Consider the following 16,286-nt stretch of genomic DNA (forward strand, 5'->3'; position numbering starts at 1 on the left):
AGTCTGTTTACAATATAGTGCAAAACTAGACTTGATAATAGCAATTTGTGAACAGTTTAGGACAGACTGTTTTAAACCATGATCATTTTCTCACCTTCTTAAAATTTGAGAAAAGCAGTCACAGGATAGAAATGGAAAGTTTTAAAACACTTTTCGTTCAATCAAATAGTCTACTCTCTTACCAAATATGAAGCAATGTGGCCTCAAACTCTTTTCTTCTGCAGGAAAAACATGCATACTTAGATGTGAGCAGTGTGTATGTGTGTGTGTATGTGTGCATGCGTGCGTGGGTGTGTGCTTTCAAGTCTATTCCCAAATCTCTTGTGTCACATCCAGTTTAGCCCATATGGCTTGGACTCCTCAGCTTCTAAACAGATCCCTATATTTAATTTCCCTTAATCACAGTTCCCATTCTGATTACTGCTGCACTTCCTAAAATGTCAATGCTTGAGGGACAGGGAAAGAGAAAAATATGAAATGGCAGAGGAGAAAAACGGATTGGTAGTTGGGACAAATCTGCAAATGCAAGTTCAAATTCAGCCAGGTCATAAAGTTCAACATTAATAAAAAATTGCTGAATCTTTCAGTATGATCCTCAGTATATTTACTCTGAGCTGACAATATTTTATGGGATTATTCCTTAATAAATACAACAACAACTGCAGTCTCTGAGTTACAGAGCTAAAATAGGATGCCCAGACACTCTATAATGATTCATGAGCCCTAGAGAACTGGAAAAAAAGAAAGATAAAATAATATAGAGAAACATAATTAGCTGGCATAGTATGGAAAAAGGTAGTTTACTCAAAATTTATCTATGCCATGGGCACAAAACATCAACATTACACCACATCCCTGATTGATGACAGGGAGTTCAATCTACTGGGGAAATCTACATAACAAGTCTCCTTAAATGGGATTGTCAATTCCTATTGATTATTGCTTAAGTAAAATTCCTGGTGGATCAAGATTAACCTGACTAAGGCTATGTTTCAGGACACCCCAAAGCTACCCACTCTGATATATTTCCTGACAGTTGTCAGCAGATGCTGTAAAAAGCATTTTTGCAATTTTCTGCAAAGAGAAACTTGGGACCACAAACCAGACTGGGTAGGGATGGACTGGTCCCAGTAGGCTTTAAAGGAAAGGAGGCGCAAAGAAGCAAAGAGATCTGGCACAGCTCTCTCTTGTAGGAGGGATCCAGTGGCTGTTCTCTGCTGAGGCGTGGGCAGCAACTACAAAGGAGGGAGGGAGAGAGGGATGTGCAGCTATCACTGCAGAGAGATAGATTTTGATGTTACTAATTGTAATGAGGAAGAGAGAAAATTAACAACTCCCTCCAACCTCTGTGGCCTTGCCTTTGATTTTTTTTTTCAGGTTTATAGAAGTGTAAGGTGCGGGGACCATCCAACGCTTCATCTTCCCCCCCCCCCCCCCATGCCAATAAGGGCATCCCTGTGGTGGAAGCTGTCAGGTGAAAGCATATCCACACACACCTTCTCTGCGAACCATCCCACACACAAAAAAAGCGCACTGTGGGCTTCCGGGAAAACCTCTCGGTGCCAATCACTCAGCTAAGAAATTCCCTCCAGGGGGCAGAGAAGGCAGAGCGAGGGTATAAAGCCACATCCGGGGGGGCTGCCAGGAAAGGACGGACAGCGCCTTCCGAGGGGCAGAGGGTCCCCCTCTCCGCGGTCCTGGCGCAGAACTCGCTCTCTGCCGAAAATCGAGACAAGGACGCGCGCTCCGCCTGGACCGCCGCACGTCTTGTGCGCTTCACCGCATCAGGCCGTGCCCTGCCCAGCTTCCAGGACCGAAAGGGCGGCCAGATCTACGCCTGCCTGAGCCCGAAAGGGAAACTGCGGCAACCTCCATCCTCGTCTCATCCACGCCCCTCCTTACCTACTGTCCTGGAGCCGATGCAGCCCATCCTTCCGCCCAGCGTGGCTCCTCCAGGAGGAGGGAGCGGTGGCGAGCGGAGAAGAAGGAGCAGCCGTCGCCGCAGGAGCAGCAGCAGCAGCCTGCGCACCGAAGCAGAAAGCGGGAGCGTGGCCGCGCTGTGGAACGGAATTCCCGTCACGGCGAGTCCCCAAGGCGGCCCTCCCGGGGCCGGGTGGAGCTCCTCATCACTACGCTCAGGTGCGGGAGAGCGCTCCGAGCCAGGGCTGCGGCAGGCAGCGCGCGACGCCTGGAGGGAGAGGCGCCAGAGCCGCTTGGCCGACGGACCCGCCGCTGCCGTCTCCCCTCAGCCTGGCTGGGCGAAGAAGGATGCTCGCGGGGCTCACAAGGGAGACGGGTGGGCGGGGGAGGAGGAAAAGGAGCGCCGAGATTGGGTAAACAGCTCGGGAGCCTTGCGCGGCGCTGCCATTGGCTGAGTCGGAGCCGCGGCTGAAGGAAGGAGGCAACGAGGAGCCCCCGCGCTGCCGCTTCGGCTACGTGTGATGCTCGGAGCAGCAGCAAACAAACCAGACGTTCTGACACCCGCCCATTCGCCCCGGGTTGCGGCGGCGATAGGGGGAGTGGCGCTGCAAAGCGGAGAACTTGCATTCACGACTTGCAAAGCGGCTCCGGTGCCGGAGCGGTCATTCTGAGGCACCCTCCGAGGAAAGAAAGGGCGTGGAGGATGAACCGGCGAGAGCTAAATCGAGGAGTCCGACCTGGGATTCGCGGGACGAAGCGTTGGGTTCAAAAGAAGTCCCTTCGTTTGCCCCGGGTGAGCATGCAGAGGATGGCAGCCGGGAAAGGGAAGGCGCAAACTGCCATTCTATGCAGCCTTACCTGGGATTAAGCCCTCTTGAACCCAACGGGATTCGCGCCGTGTGCGGAGCAACCTCGCTGCAAAACTCCGCACTGTGCTGCGCGCTCTGCTTTAGAGTAGGGACAGCCCGGTTCGCCCAAAGCGACCAGCAGACGAGGCGCTCTGAAAGCCCGTCTCGCGCTCCTCCTCCTCCTCCCCCCCGCCCGGGTCCCCAAGGGCTTCGCGTGCGCAGAGCCTCCCAGCGTTTGCCAAGGGGAATTGCAGCAGCGCCTCGGAGCACGCGCCTCAACCGCATTGCCTTGCGCTACACTGCATCGCTTTTTACGCGCGCGTGGGGAGCTCCGCTGGACGGAGGGAGACCCTTGCGGAGACGCGGCGGTACGATAAGGGCGGTAGAGGCCGAAGGAAGAGAGTGAGAGGGAGGGAAATTCAAGTAAATTCGGCCGAGGATACCGGGGAAGGAGGCGAAGCGAGACCGAAAAGGGTGAACAAGGGAGCTGAGCTGGTCGGCGACGGACGGGTACGGGTGAACGGAGGCCCCCAGGTGCCTCCACGCAGAAATATCTGCAGCCGCTTGCATGGAGAGGGCTCGTCACATTCGCGATCCTGTCTTCTCTGCCTTCCCCGGAGGAGATGGAGGAGGATCGGGCCCTCCAAGCAATAGGAATAGCGGAGAGCTCCCCACATGAACAGAGCAGAAACTTTTATTTCCATCTTTGGCCAATAAAAATACATTCTATAAGACAAGGGAACCAAAATTGTCCCAAAGGTGCTTTTTCAAGAGGCAAAAGTGCTTCTTCAGAGCTGAAGAAGCTTCTTGGATGAGAAGTGAAAGTCTTCAAAGAAAAAACAGAAAGTCCAGTTGCCTCTCGAAAAAAGCACCTTTGGGACAACCATGACCTGGATGACTGAGAATCTCCATAGACAAATCAAAATTATCCCTTAATATCAGTAACTGTCAGCAACCATTTGTGGGGGAAGCTTATACACAACATCGCAATATTTTGCTACTTTTAGATAAATAAATTTATCTTCATTGTTTAACAGGTAATACAAATAATAATTATCAGAGTGCCCTGGAAATTTAAATAAAAAGGAGGTAATCGCTGGTGGCACATATTCTGTAGAGCTGTGGTTTCTATGGCACCGAGTACCACGGCTGATATTAAGTTTTACGTGAGTTTTCCTATATTTAACTATCATTATTATTAGAAAAGGCGGCAGTTTCTATTTGGCCTTCTGTATTGTAAGATCCTCTGCTTTAATTTGATCTAGCTTGATCTGATCCTAAAATTAGGATGGCGGAACCATAAAGGTTTCTAGAGAAGCTGGATCAGTAAAAATTATGTGATTGTATAATTAAAATAATAGTATTGTGTGATCAGGTTCCAGTACAGCATGATTATATACATTATGAGCATTAATAACCAAATCTTAGTGCCTATACCAGATACATATTTATATCATGGTCTCCAAATTCAGGAGAGCCTTTTATTTAGCTGGATTTAATGCTCTTTCAACTGTTTTGGAAGGAAATTTAGGAAAACCTCATATGAAATCCAATATTACCCCTGTGACTCAGGCACCATAGAAATCACAGCCCATTTTCTTTTGTAATGTCAGTTCTACAGAGACATTTGCCACTCATTGATTGCCCTCTTTTTATTCAAATTTTCTAGAGCACTCTGATGATTTTTATTGCATTATCTCTTAAACAACCAAGATAAATTTATTTCTGCAAAAGTAGCAAATGTCTACAATATTGTGTGTAAGCTTCACCTACAAATGGTTGCTAACAATTTGATGGTATGAGATAATTTTGCTTTGTGTATTTTATAGAATGTATTTTTATTGATCAGTGACCAAAATAAAGTTTCTGTTCTGTTCTGTTCTCCCCTCGTGACATGACCAGAAGGAGAGCTTTCATATTTACACATAGTTGAAAGAGAAGCATCTGTTGCAGCAAAAACAAATGTCAGAGACAGATACAATCGTTTTTTAGATGCCCCAGAAATTTTGGTTATTGATTGCACTAAAGTGACATACAGGCTGCCTTGCAGAGATTTTTTTTTTATTATTATAAATGCTATGAATAATTCTACCTCTCAATCACTCACCAGTCTCCTCACCACATCAGCTTCCTCCTCCTCTACTTTTCCAACAACTTTGTATATATAAAATGTTCTTCTCTCAGGAGCTTATTTCATACATCTGCTGAAGTAGAGTGTATAATCATAAATAAAAATGCAAAAGACTAAGGCAGCTAATTCTTGCCAAACAGGTAAGTGGTGGCAAAAACTGCCATGACTAGACCTGACCAATGGGATGTCCCTACTACTGATAGTTAGCTGAAGTTTGGCACTACAGACTTACCACCACAATTGAGCCCAAAATTTCTGTTGTTAAGTGAGACATTTGTTAAGTGAGTTTTGCCCCATTTTACGATCTTTCTTGCCACAGTTGTCAAGTGAATTACTGGAGTTTTTAATTTAGTAACATGATTGTTAAGTGAATGTGGCTTCCCCGTTAACTTCGTTAATCAGAAGGTCACAAAAGGTGATCACATGATCCTGGGACACTGCAACCATCATAAATATGAGTCAGTTGCAAGCGCCTGAATTTTCGTCACGTGACCATGGAGATGCTGCAATAGTTGTAAGTATGAAAAATGGTCATGTGACTTTTTCAGTGCCATTGTAACTTCAAATGATCACTAAATGAACTGTTGTAACTCAAGGACTACCTGTATACTATACCAAAAAGAAAGAACTATGCCATTTTCTCCCCCACAAGGAAGAGAAACGTATAAAAACCGAATAACAGTTTTCCATGATTAAAATTCCAACAAACTGAAAACAGCACCAGGATTAACACACAATCACACATACCCATGAAGCTCATAATAGCAAAAACAAGACCACAAGATCCAGACTTCTGTTCAGACAGAAATATTTTCATCTGCGGGTTGAACCAAGGGAGGAAGATGACCTGACATCTTAGGCCACAAACACCTTGTATAAGATACATCACACAAAATTATAACAATTAACTGTAATTAAAAGTGATGGCATGGCCAGGATAAAATGCTATGGCTGTGTCAGATATACCTACTGTGAAGCTGCTTGCCTGCCAAGACTGGCATGGAGCAGTGCATCATCTTCATTTTAACCCCTGAAAGGGAGAAACCATCACTTAACTTGAGTTAGCACTGATTGGGTCCAACCCAGGGATGAAATTCAGCAGGTTCTGACAGGTTCTGGAGAACTGGTAGCGGAAATTTTGAGTAGTTCAGAGAACTGGCAAATGCCACCTCTGGCTGGCCCCAGAGTGGGGTGGGAATGGAGATTTTGCAATATCCTTCCCCCAGGAGTGGGGAGGGAATGGGGATTTTGCAGTATCCTTCCCCTGGAGTGGGGTGGGAATGGAGATTTTGCAGTATCCTTCCCCTGCCATGCCCACCAAGCTACGCTCACAGAACTGGTAGGGAAAAATTTTGAATTTCACCTCTGGTCCAACCTATTTCCTTTTTGACTCTCCTTGGTCTAAATACAGCAGCTGGAGGTGTGACTTGCTACTGGTATTAGAATGGAGGTATAACAGCTAATGGGAAATGCAGTTGTGGGAGAGAGAAAACTGTTTTGTTTCTACTTCCAGTGTTACTAATACAAGGTCATTTTAAAAAGATTTTATATTTTGCAGAGTGTGTTTGTATGTGTATGTGTATGTGTATGTGTATGGGGGGGGGGATATTACAGAAATCTAATTTGTTGTTTATGAAAGATACTTGAAATGTGGTAGCAAGGGTGCTGTGGCATGGAGAAGTTAGGCTACTTATTCTAAAAGTACTGGATTAAAAATAACAGAAATGAGTTTCTATATGCATTTTTTTAAAAACATGGGAACACATGAAAAAAAATTCCCCCATGACTGTGTTCAAACATGCAGCACACATACATGCATCCTTATATGAAAAATGTGTCTGAAATAAACTGTTAAGTAACAATACTTCTCAATGCAATACAAGAACAAAGTTCTCAGTGCTTGAAATAAGAGTTCACATTTCAGAGTGTGTCTTTAAAATCTCAATTATTGTAAATCTGCTTAATATAGAATGATCATCTTCTGCTTAAAGTTACTGTAGTTAAATTTGCAAAGTAGAAAGTATATGATTCAAGATGTATTTGGGGCAATGTCACTTGTATACGCTCTACTTTGCTTGAATAACAATTAATTTTATGTATCCACTCAAGATAGCAAAGGGGGGCTGAATTTCCCTCTTTCCTAACATTACCTTATGCACTTTGTCAAATAGTGACTTTTCTTCTTGGCTAACTTTTCTTGTTCCAGAATTGGATTATTAGGCGAAAGAAAAGATTTGGGTGATACACAATAAAGCAAACAAGGAATGGAGAATGAAACTTTCTGAGCAAACTGACTTTGATACTGAAATCAGACTCACTCTTGTTTCTTGTACTTTATTTGAATAAGAAAGTCATGGACAAAAGAAACATGATTATCATGTTTACCTTGGTTAAAGGTAAACCCACACTGTGACAAAGAGGCAAGGAAGAATTACTCTTGTGAGTCATTTTGCCCTTGCTTGAATACTTTGATGGTTCTCTAGAAATATCCAGCCATGTTAGTCTGTCATTTTGAGAACAACAAATGTAGCATCCTAAAGAGAGACAAATGTATTATTGCAGAAGCTTTCAGGAGTGTCTCTCTTCTCTCGAAAAGCACAGTCCATAATAAATGTGTTGATCATTAACATTTTATTATATGTAGCTCATGCTCCAAATGCAACCACTCAGTCCGAATTTCTGCAACCAGCTACAGCATCAAATACATTCAATGCATAAAATTGGATGAATAGATGCTAGACTCTCATAAGCCAAGTTCAACTGTCAAGCATATTTATTGTAGCAAACACCAGATGCTTCTGTATTGTTAGAGATGGTGGATGGTGCTTATTAGTTATTGCACACACAAGTTGAAGTTCTGGAAGGCAAGAAAATGAAGACATCAGCACAGATAGAAATTGGATGTTAAGAAACTAAGAATTTTAAGTCCTGTCTTGATGCTTATCAGCTGCTCAATGTTGAGCTTGTACATTTGAGCATTAACTGCCAGGGTTGGATGATAGGCTGTGGTGCTTTTGCCCTCCTAAATTTCCAAACTGTTTTTAATCCTATTCTTAGGATGCTTTAGAATTTATTTCCATTTTCTTTTGGTGATTACTTGAGCTGGTTGGAGAATTCTAGGAGTTGAAGTTTACATATATTAAAAGTTGCCATGGGTGGGAATTCTGATTTAGATGTCCACAAAGCTGCAGGTATTTTTTATTATGCAGTTCTCCCTGTAAGCTTTCTTGGGTCCCCATCTGGAAGGATGTTCCTCAAGGTGTTATCTCCTGGAATGTGACTGATATTTGGAAGCTGTGTGTGCTAGTGCACTCTTGACAAGAAGGAGATGGTATGCTGTTTGAGAATGCTTCTAGATTAAGCTCTCCTTGATGTCCTGCCATGAGGCAATGGCCAATAGTTATGGTCATTATGGTCACTATTGGCAATGGCCAATAGTTATGGTCAACTAATGGTCATTAGTTTTGTATTCAAATTATATCTCAAATTACATCTGCACTGAAAACCAGCAAGGGGCAGTTGTAAAATTCTCTCCAAATCAAGAGATACATACTAATGTGGGATAATCTATTACTAAAAAGTTCACTGTTATGATTTTAAGTACATGAAACAGTGTATCATAGGGCAATACATTTTGAACCAAGGTGTATCAAATGGATTTATAGAATATGTCCAAAATCCAACCCTTGACTCTCAAAAGGAAGGAAAGTTGGGAAAGTTGTGGCTACTACTACTGATTACTGATGTGCTGCTGGATTGCTACTGCTGCAGTCACATGATTGCCATCTTCAATGTTCTGTGACAGTTTCCCAGGCAGTCTTGCAATCCCTCACTTCCTCCCTTATCCAGCAGTAGCCATTTACCTGCCTGCCATTTTTATTATAAATCATTGAATGACATTGGGAATTGGTGGAATAAAAAGACCTGGAAATAAATCAATTATGGAAAGAAAAAAATAAAGCAATTGGAGATCATCAGATTTGGTAGTTTCCCGTAATACAGTCCTTGCATCACATTTACACTTATGTTCAGGCAAATTGACGATTGGTGTGCTTGATGGTTAGTTCAGATTGCCTTTATGTCCTCCTGGTTTACCTATGTTAAATGGTTCACAGGTTCAATTACTGAATATAATGGTTCAATTACTGAATATAATTACATCTCCTATGTAGGAGCAAGAGCCCACACCTTCCCCATGAGATTTTGAAAGGGGCTGCTATTCCATGTAACTCGGACTCTGCATTCGTAGCACAACTTATGAAGAATCAAGAAACTGGAATTTCTCTGCAAAATTGGGATAATAAGGAACTTTAACAAAACCAGCTGTTATAATTTAGAGATCTCAGATAATGTCAGCCTTTTGAGGAAAACTGGGTATTCACTGTCATATATTTTAGACTAACTCTAACTCTACAAATCAGAGCTGTAGCAAAAGACCTTTGTTCTCAGGCAGATGGTTTCAGAATAAAACTGTTCCTCATTCCAATGAATAGGTCTTTTTCCTACTAGGTGATGAATAGGTTAACACAGAAAATTTGAACTGAAGATTTATTCATTCTGAGGCAAAAATACACATTTCAGAATCAACAGAATCTACATTTGTTTGCTGTTGGTTTCCTAACTTGTGTGAACAATTTGACTGCAATTAGGCCAATGAATATTTTAATTGATAATAAAAATATTCATTGGCCTAATTGGTCCTTGTTAGTCAAGTCTTGACTTGTGCTTAATGTGGTGCCAGAGAACAATTTTTTTGTTGTAAGAGAATCAGTTGATCTTAAGTTCATTTTTCTGAATCATCAAAAATAGGAGAATGATCAGACTGGATTATTTTAAGGTAAAGCAGGTACTCCAACACTCCATTAAAAAGTATTTTTTCTCTCTCCTGATAACTATATTTTAACCTCATTTCAGTTCCCTAAGTTTTAATATTCTCCTTTAATCTTTCCAAGAGCACCTCATTCAAGGCCTACCAGGTTACCACTGTGGCTCTGCTATTGTAGGTGCTAGTGTGCAGTAGGGAATTGGTCCTGCATGTTGTATATGCTGCTGCTAAGGGTAGGTGACGACTAGTGCATTAATGGCTGATTCGGTGGATGAGAGAATTTGATCAACCGCTGACCAAGGGATGGACTGCAGTATTTCTGTGGACCTGGTAGACATCTCTGTCTGTGAAAAACTAGTCTCTGTGTTTTTCTTCAACCATAAGTTTGGGCATTTTTTAGAAGGCTTATGGGCATCCCCAGAACTCTTTTTCTACCAGTGCACTAATTTTGTGAAAGTTTTGTCCTGCAATCTTCTCTCATTTAGCAAATGAAGACTTTAATAGCAGAAAGGTCAGAGGGTGCACACTGTCATGGTTGTGTCCACCACCACTGATAAATTAAGTACCACCTTGCTGATTCACTGAAGCTTCAAAATTATTCTACACTACCTTGAAACTTGCAGGAACTGAAGATACATCTGCACAGCAAATACCTGGGGGAAAACATCGTAGGGAATTGTTCCAACTAAAAAGAAATCATTGATATTTTTGGCTGAGTTAATTTTCTTCCTGTCTTTGTTTTCCAAAGCCAGTGAAACTACAGATTCTCCAGGAATGCATGAAATCCAAAGCCATTACATCATGCAATGAAACCTCTAGGAACATATCCAGCAAGAGCTGAAAATCTTGTTCTACAAAGATAAAAACAATTGGATTATTTGGTAAAAATATTTTTTGTGAGTATGGCTAACAATACAATAAATTGTATACATGAATTTATAGCTATTTTATTTTATTCAACTATCTTGTAGCTTTACTTGATTTAGACAATTCCCAGAAATTAGCTTTCACAGTGGGGTGTCCCTGGATAAATCAAACTACATAATTTTGCCCTTTAATTGTAGCACAAGCTGTGCTGGTGTAGCGTTATAAATCAGAAGCAGAATGAATCCAGGGAAGCTAATTTAAGGAAGAATTACCACACTAAATAATGCCTTATTGTTGATAGGACAGCCAATTCCAATGCTGTTGAAGACAACTCCCATGCAAAGCACATAAACAGCATCAAAGAAACAAGGAAAATTTCACAAAACATGCTGTTGAACTCATTTGTCCAATGAGATTATGCCATCCACTTTATGGTTATTCTGCACGTTTAAGGATAACAAGTATTCTATCAATACTTACGTAGAAGTTACACAGAACTCTCCAACTGACAGAATTTAAAAAGTAGCTAAATTTCAGGTGCATTCAGAGGCCATTCCCACTAAGTCTTCTACAGTATCCAGGCATCCTATAAAGATGGTATACCAGTACAGGAAGTCCTTGACTTACGACCACAATGGAGCCCAACATTTCTGTTGCCAAGTGAAAAATTTGTTACGTGAGTTTTGCCTCATTTAATGACCTTTTTTGCCACAGTTGTTAAGTGAATCACTCCAGGTAGTAAGTTAGTTAACAAGGCTGTTAAGTGAATCTGGCCTCCCCGTTGACTTTGCTTGTCAGAAGGTTTCAAAAGATGTTCACCTGACCCCAGGACACTGCAACAATCATAAATATGAGTCAGATCAGAGGTGGGTTTCAGCAGGTTCTGACCAGTTCTGGAGAATCGATAGCAGAAATTTTGAGTAGTTCGGAGAACTGGTAAATACCACCTTTGACTGGTCCCACCCCCATCTATTCTCTGCCTCCTGAATCCTAGCTGATTGGGAGGAAATGGGGGATTTTACAGTATCCTTCCCCTGCCATGCCCACCACGCCACACCCACCAAGCCATGCCACACCCACCAAGCCACACCCACAGAACCAGTAGTAAAAAAATTTGAAACCCGAGTCAGTTGCCAACTGTCTGAATTTTGATCATGTGACCATGGGGGTACTGCAACGGTCGTATGAAAAATGGTCACAAGTCACTTTTTTCAGTGCTGTTGTAACTTAAAAGTCACTTAACTGTTGTAATTTGAGGACTACCTGTATTAATAATTTCTAGTTAACACTATAAATATCACTGTACCATGTATTTTATGATATAATAAAACAATATTTTCAAAAGGTGGAATAATGTCTATTCTCATTACTATTACTTCAGCCCCACTAATTAGATTGATGACTGTGGAAGGCATTCTAAATTATAGTCAGATAGCCCAAATTAATCTTATCTATTATGCAGATACTTTAGGCAGAAATTATATAGGCATCTCCAGATGCTTTAATTATCACTCTGGAATCTTCCTTAGCTTCACCTAATACATCCCCACCATTCACAAAAGATAACTTTTGTCTTTCTGTGGTGGTACACTTGGTGATGGTGAGGTGAAGCATGTCCATGTGTTTAACACTGATCATAATTTGTGCTGTCCTTCAACTAAATTTGGATGCTGTAAGAAAGGCGTCTTTCTGATAATCTTTGCAACAACAGATGGATGAAACTAAGCCAATTTTCTGTGGATCTTCTTGATTTTAGTAAATACCAGAAAATAGAATAGAATAAAATAGAATATTTGGCCAAGTGTGATTAGACACACAAAGAATTTGTCTCTGGTGCATAAGCTTTCAGTGTACATGCAAAACAACAAATAATAATATAATGATGATGATGATTATGCAATAAGAGAAGGTAGTAGAAAAGCTGAAAAGGATAATACTAACACAACCATATACATGGCTAAATATGCTTAGGCATAAGGCAGTATAATGGGAATTAGGTGTTCCACAGAGTGATGGCAGGATGTGAGGGTCTGTAGATATTTTCTCAGCCCTCCTTCTGACGTGCAATATACAGGTCCTCAATGGAAGACAGGCTGGTTGCAGTTGTCTTTTCTGCAGTTCTAACTATCCGTTGAAGTCTGTACTTGTCCTGTTATACCAAACCACACACTTATAGAAGAACAAATGACACTCAATAATTCCTCTGTAGAAAAGGAATGTAATGAAAATATACAGTAGCATAGCTGATAAAGGTGAAAGAAAGCTTAATCAGTATCATTGATGAAGATGTCATAACATAAATTATTTTTTTTGAAAAAAGAATAATTTCAAAATTATGTTGAAAAAAAATTGATGGTAGAAGACATTTGTTTAAAATTGCAGGAAGGCTAGGTTAACGGGAAGTTGCCTCATGCTGAGTCAAAGCACTAGTTCCTCTAACTCAGTATTATTCTCTGAATCACAAACATTCTTGTCCATAGCAAGAATTTTTCTCCCCACTATCTAGAGGTGCAGGATTTCTATCATCTATGTAGAGAATGTAACTACAACTAAATCTTGTCTCTTTCCCAAAGATTGGAAGGTGCTTGTAAATCCATTTCCTATGTGGCTACTAGCTAACTAAAATTGACAGAAGCACATTTACAGGTTTTTCACTTCTATGCATCCAGAGTATGAGGTGGCTTCAAATCATTTTATGTGACATGGGTATCATTTGTTTTAACCATTGCTATGCCAATCTTTTTGCAACATAGACAACAGAGTCTTTAGAAAATATATAGTCTTCAATTTCTGGCTCCCCAATCCCCTGTAAAGGATGAGCAGGAAACTCCTTATCTCTTGAAATAGGAGTTGTGGTCATGGGGAATTGAATTTGGTAAGAAAAAGACAAAAAAGGTAGCAGTTTAGCCACGGAGTTGGAAAGAGAGTATTACTCTATATTAGAATAACTAAATGGACCTCTTAAGAACATTTTCCCTAAAAGAGCAGTTAAATGCACTTCTTAAGATAAGTATTCTTTTAAATCAGCTAAAAACTGCTAATAAGTAATAACTAAATAAAAAATATTGACTTCGGACTTCTTGGGGTCAACCTCGAAACTCACACATTCAACACTGTCCAGCAGGGGGCTACAAACTATTACAGTACTGTGTAGTGATTTTGGAGTGCTTTCTTTAATCCATTGTTTTCTGCTAGCAACAAGAATGACATACTTCAATTCCTAGGCACACCCTTTCCTGGTGCTTAGATCAGGGCACAAGGCAAGAGTTTAAAAAGGGAGTGGTCCCGCTGGGAGAAATAATTACTTACAGATTATTAACAAGTGTTGTCTGTCATTATTTTCTTACTAATTTCAGATGTAAAACTGCATTAATTAGGAAATTTGCTGTTAATATATTTTTGCTGCATTGTTCTGAAATATTTCTGAGGACAGATCTAAAATTAGAACCAAACTTGTCTTTTCTTAGCCAAAAAGGTTTTATTTTTAAAATGTTGCTTGCCCATAAAGTAGCTTCTGCATGTGCTTTAGCTTGGAAGCATGCATGATTAATGCAACAATCTATGCAAGATACAACAATCAATCTCCAATATAGGTAGTCACATTTATTTCTAGTAGCACAAGAATTGTTTTCTGGGAATACAGCCACATCTTTCAGATTGGAAATGTAGTCATAGAATGTGGCATTTCATTTTATGAACACTTCTCAGTGGCAGCTCAAAGAGACAATATTCAGGCTACAAACCAATATGGGAGGTGTGCTGACTTTAGGGTTACTGCCTTCTCTAACCTGCTGATTGATGAGTTTTATGTAGAATCTTCCATGCTCTGAGCTTGGTGGATGGTTGGTTATTTGAACCAAGTTCAGAGAGTATCAAGGCTTCCACAGTTCAACCCTGACTACATATATTCTCTTCCATTGATGACTTTTAGTCCAAGACATCTAGAGAGTATCACATTCAGAAAGAATTCTGCCAACTTCTTGGTATGCCACTGGAAGATAAACTCGCCATAGAAATAAACCAGTGGACTGATTGGTATATAATCACACTTATGGGATTGTGGCTAAAATGGGGATATGCTGGACATACAGGAGCACATTTACACAGTGTCACTTTTATCTACAGTCATATGCCCACTGAAGGGGAAACTTTATACCAGAATCAAAACTGGTACTAAGCAGTTTTGAATTCAATAGGAAAGAAGAAAACTGCTGTCCCCTTATTGATGGTGGCAGTGTCCATATTGCCAGGACTAAGCTAAGAATACAAAGTAATTCAACAGTTACTGCATGCAGCACTAATATCTACGGCACTGAAGGAGCTCATCAACTCAGATGACAATATGTTATGGCAGAGTTGTACCTCCCTGGGTTCATGTTATGGAGACTCAAAGAAAATTCTGCAGAAGAGGCACTTTGCACACAAAGGTCATTTCCTCACTATGAGTTCCAGTATCTTTTAGTAACATCATATATTGTTGAGGCAATACAAGTTCCTATTATATTGCTACAACTTTGGTTTGATGACACTAGAAGTTGCTAAAATCATGAGTGAGAAAATATAAGAGAGTCAATGCGCATGAAACAGCATACAACAGCATTGAATGCAAGTACATTGGCAGCACTTTTGTGTCTGGAGAACCTTTTGACTTAGGAGTTCAGATACTAAATTCCACTCTGGGCAGACGTAACACCTTACCTTGGTAAACAATACACCCTTTGCAACATATAACAGTGATTACTAGTGATTTCCAAGTCTCTCCCCTGTTCCTTTCCTTATATACAAATTCTACGCCTGTATTGCCTTTTTCCCAATGGCAGGAATTGGGAGTTGTATTTGTTGTCAAATGCAGACAGATTTTGCTTATCCTGAAAGAGCAAATATAATGCTAAGTCATAATGCAGTGTGTTAGAATTGGTGTAGTTGTGTGAATATAGCCACTCTGATTTACGGTTTACTACTACATAGCTATGCATTAAGATTCTATGGTTTATTAACCAGCCTACTTTAAAAGCAAACCATGCATCTGCATAATATATAAACTAAGTTATATTGTGGCTGTGCTTCTTAGGTGCCTTGTTTCTTGCCTTCTGCCAGAAAGAAGCTTTATGGAGATACCCTGTTATGCTTGCATTTCCTTTCCTTTGTGCCTATTTTGATTGTGTGAAGACAAGAGATAAACAAGAAAAAGAAAAAAAATTAAGAGAAAGGAAGAAAGAAAAAGAGGGAGAGAAAAAGAAAGAAAGAAATAAGAAAGAAAAAGAAGGAAAGAAAGTCAGCCAGTCAGTCATGGTGCATACTGCTGAAACATGCTATTGTGAATTCATGAGATCCCTGAGTGGTTAGTTTTTGTTATCATTGATTGCATTTGAGGACTAGCAATGTATCTTCTTTTTTCTTATATTGTACTGTTACTATGAGGATAGATAAAGCACAAGCAAATCTTGAGCTCACACCAAATAAAATTACACAGAATGAATGAAAGGAACAATGGTTCCATTAAGTACTTGTAGTTGCAGAGCAAAAACTGTGTAAGATGCAACTGGGGATGGGGAAAGCAAGTTGTGACTGCAACCCAGAATGGAGAAATAGTGCAGAATTGTTATGTTGCTGTCTTTATGACAGCAACCATCTTATTTGATCTTTTGAACTGTATTAATTACACTTAAGTTAAAGCTTCCATTCTTCCCTGGCA

This window comes from Pituophis catenifer, unplaced genomic scaffold, assembly GCF_029215685.1.
Source record: "Pituophis catenifer annectens isolate HBS135680 unplaced genomic scaffold, rPitCat1.0.hap2 SCAF_2, whole genome shotgun sequence".
Lineage (NCBI taxonomy): Eukaryota > Metazoa > Chordata > Lepidosauria > Squamata > Colubridae > Pituophis > Pituophis catenifer.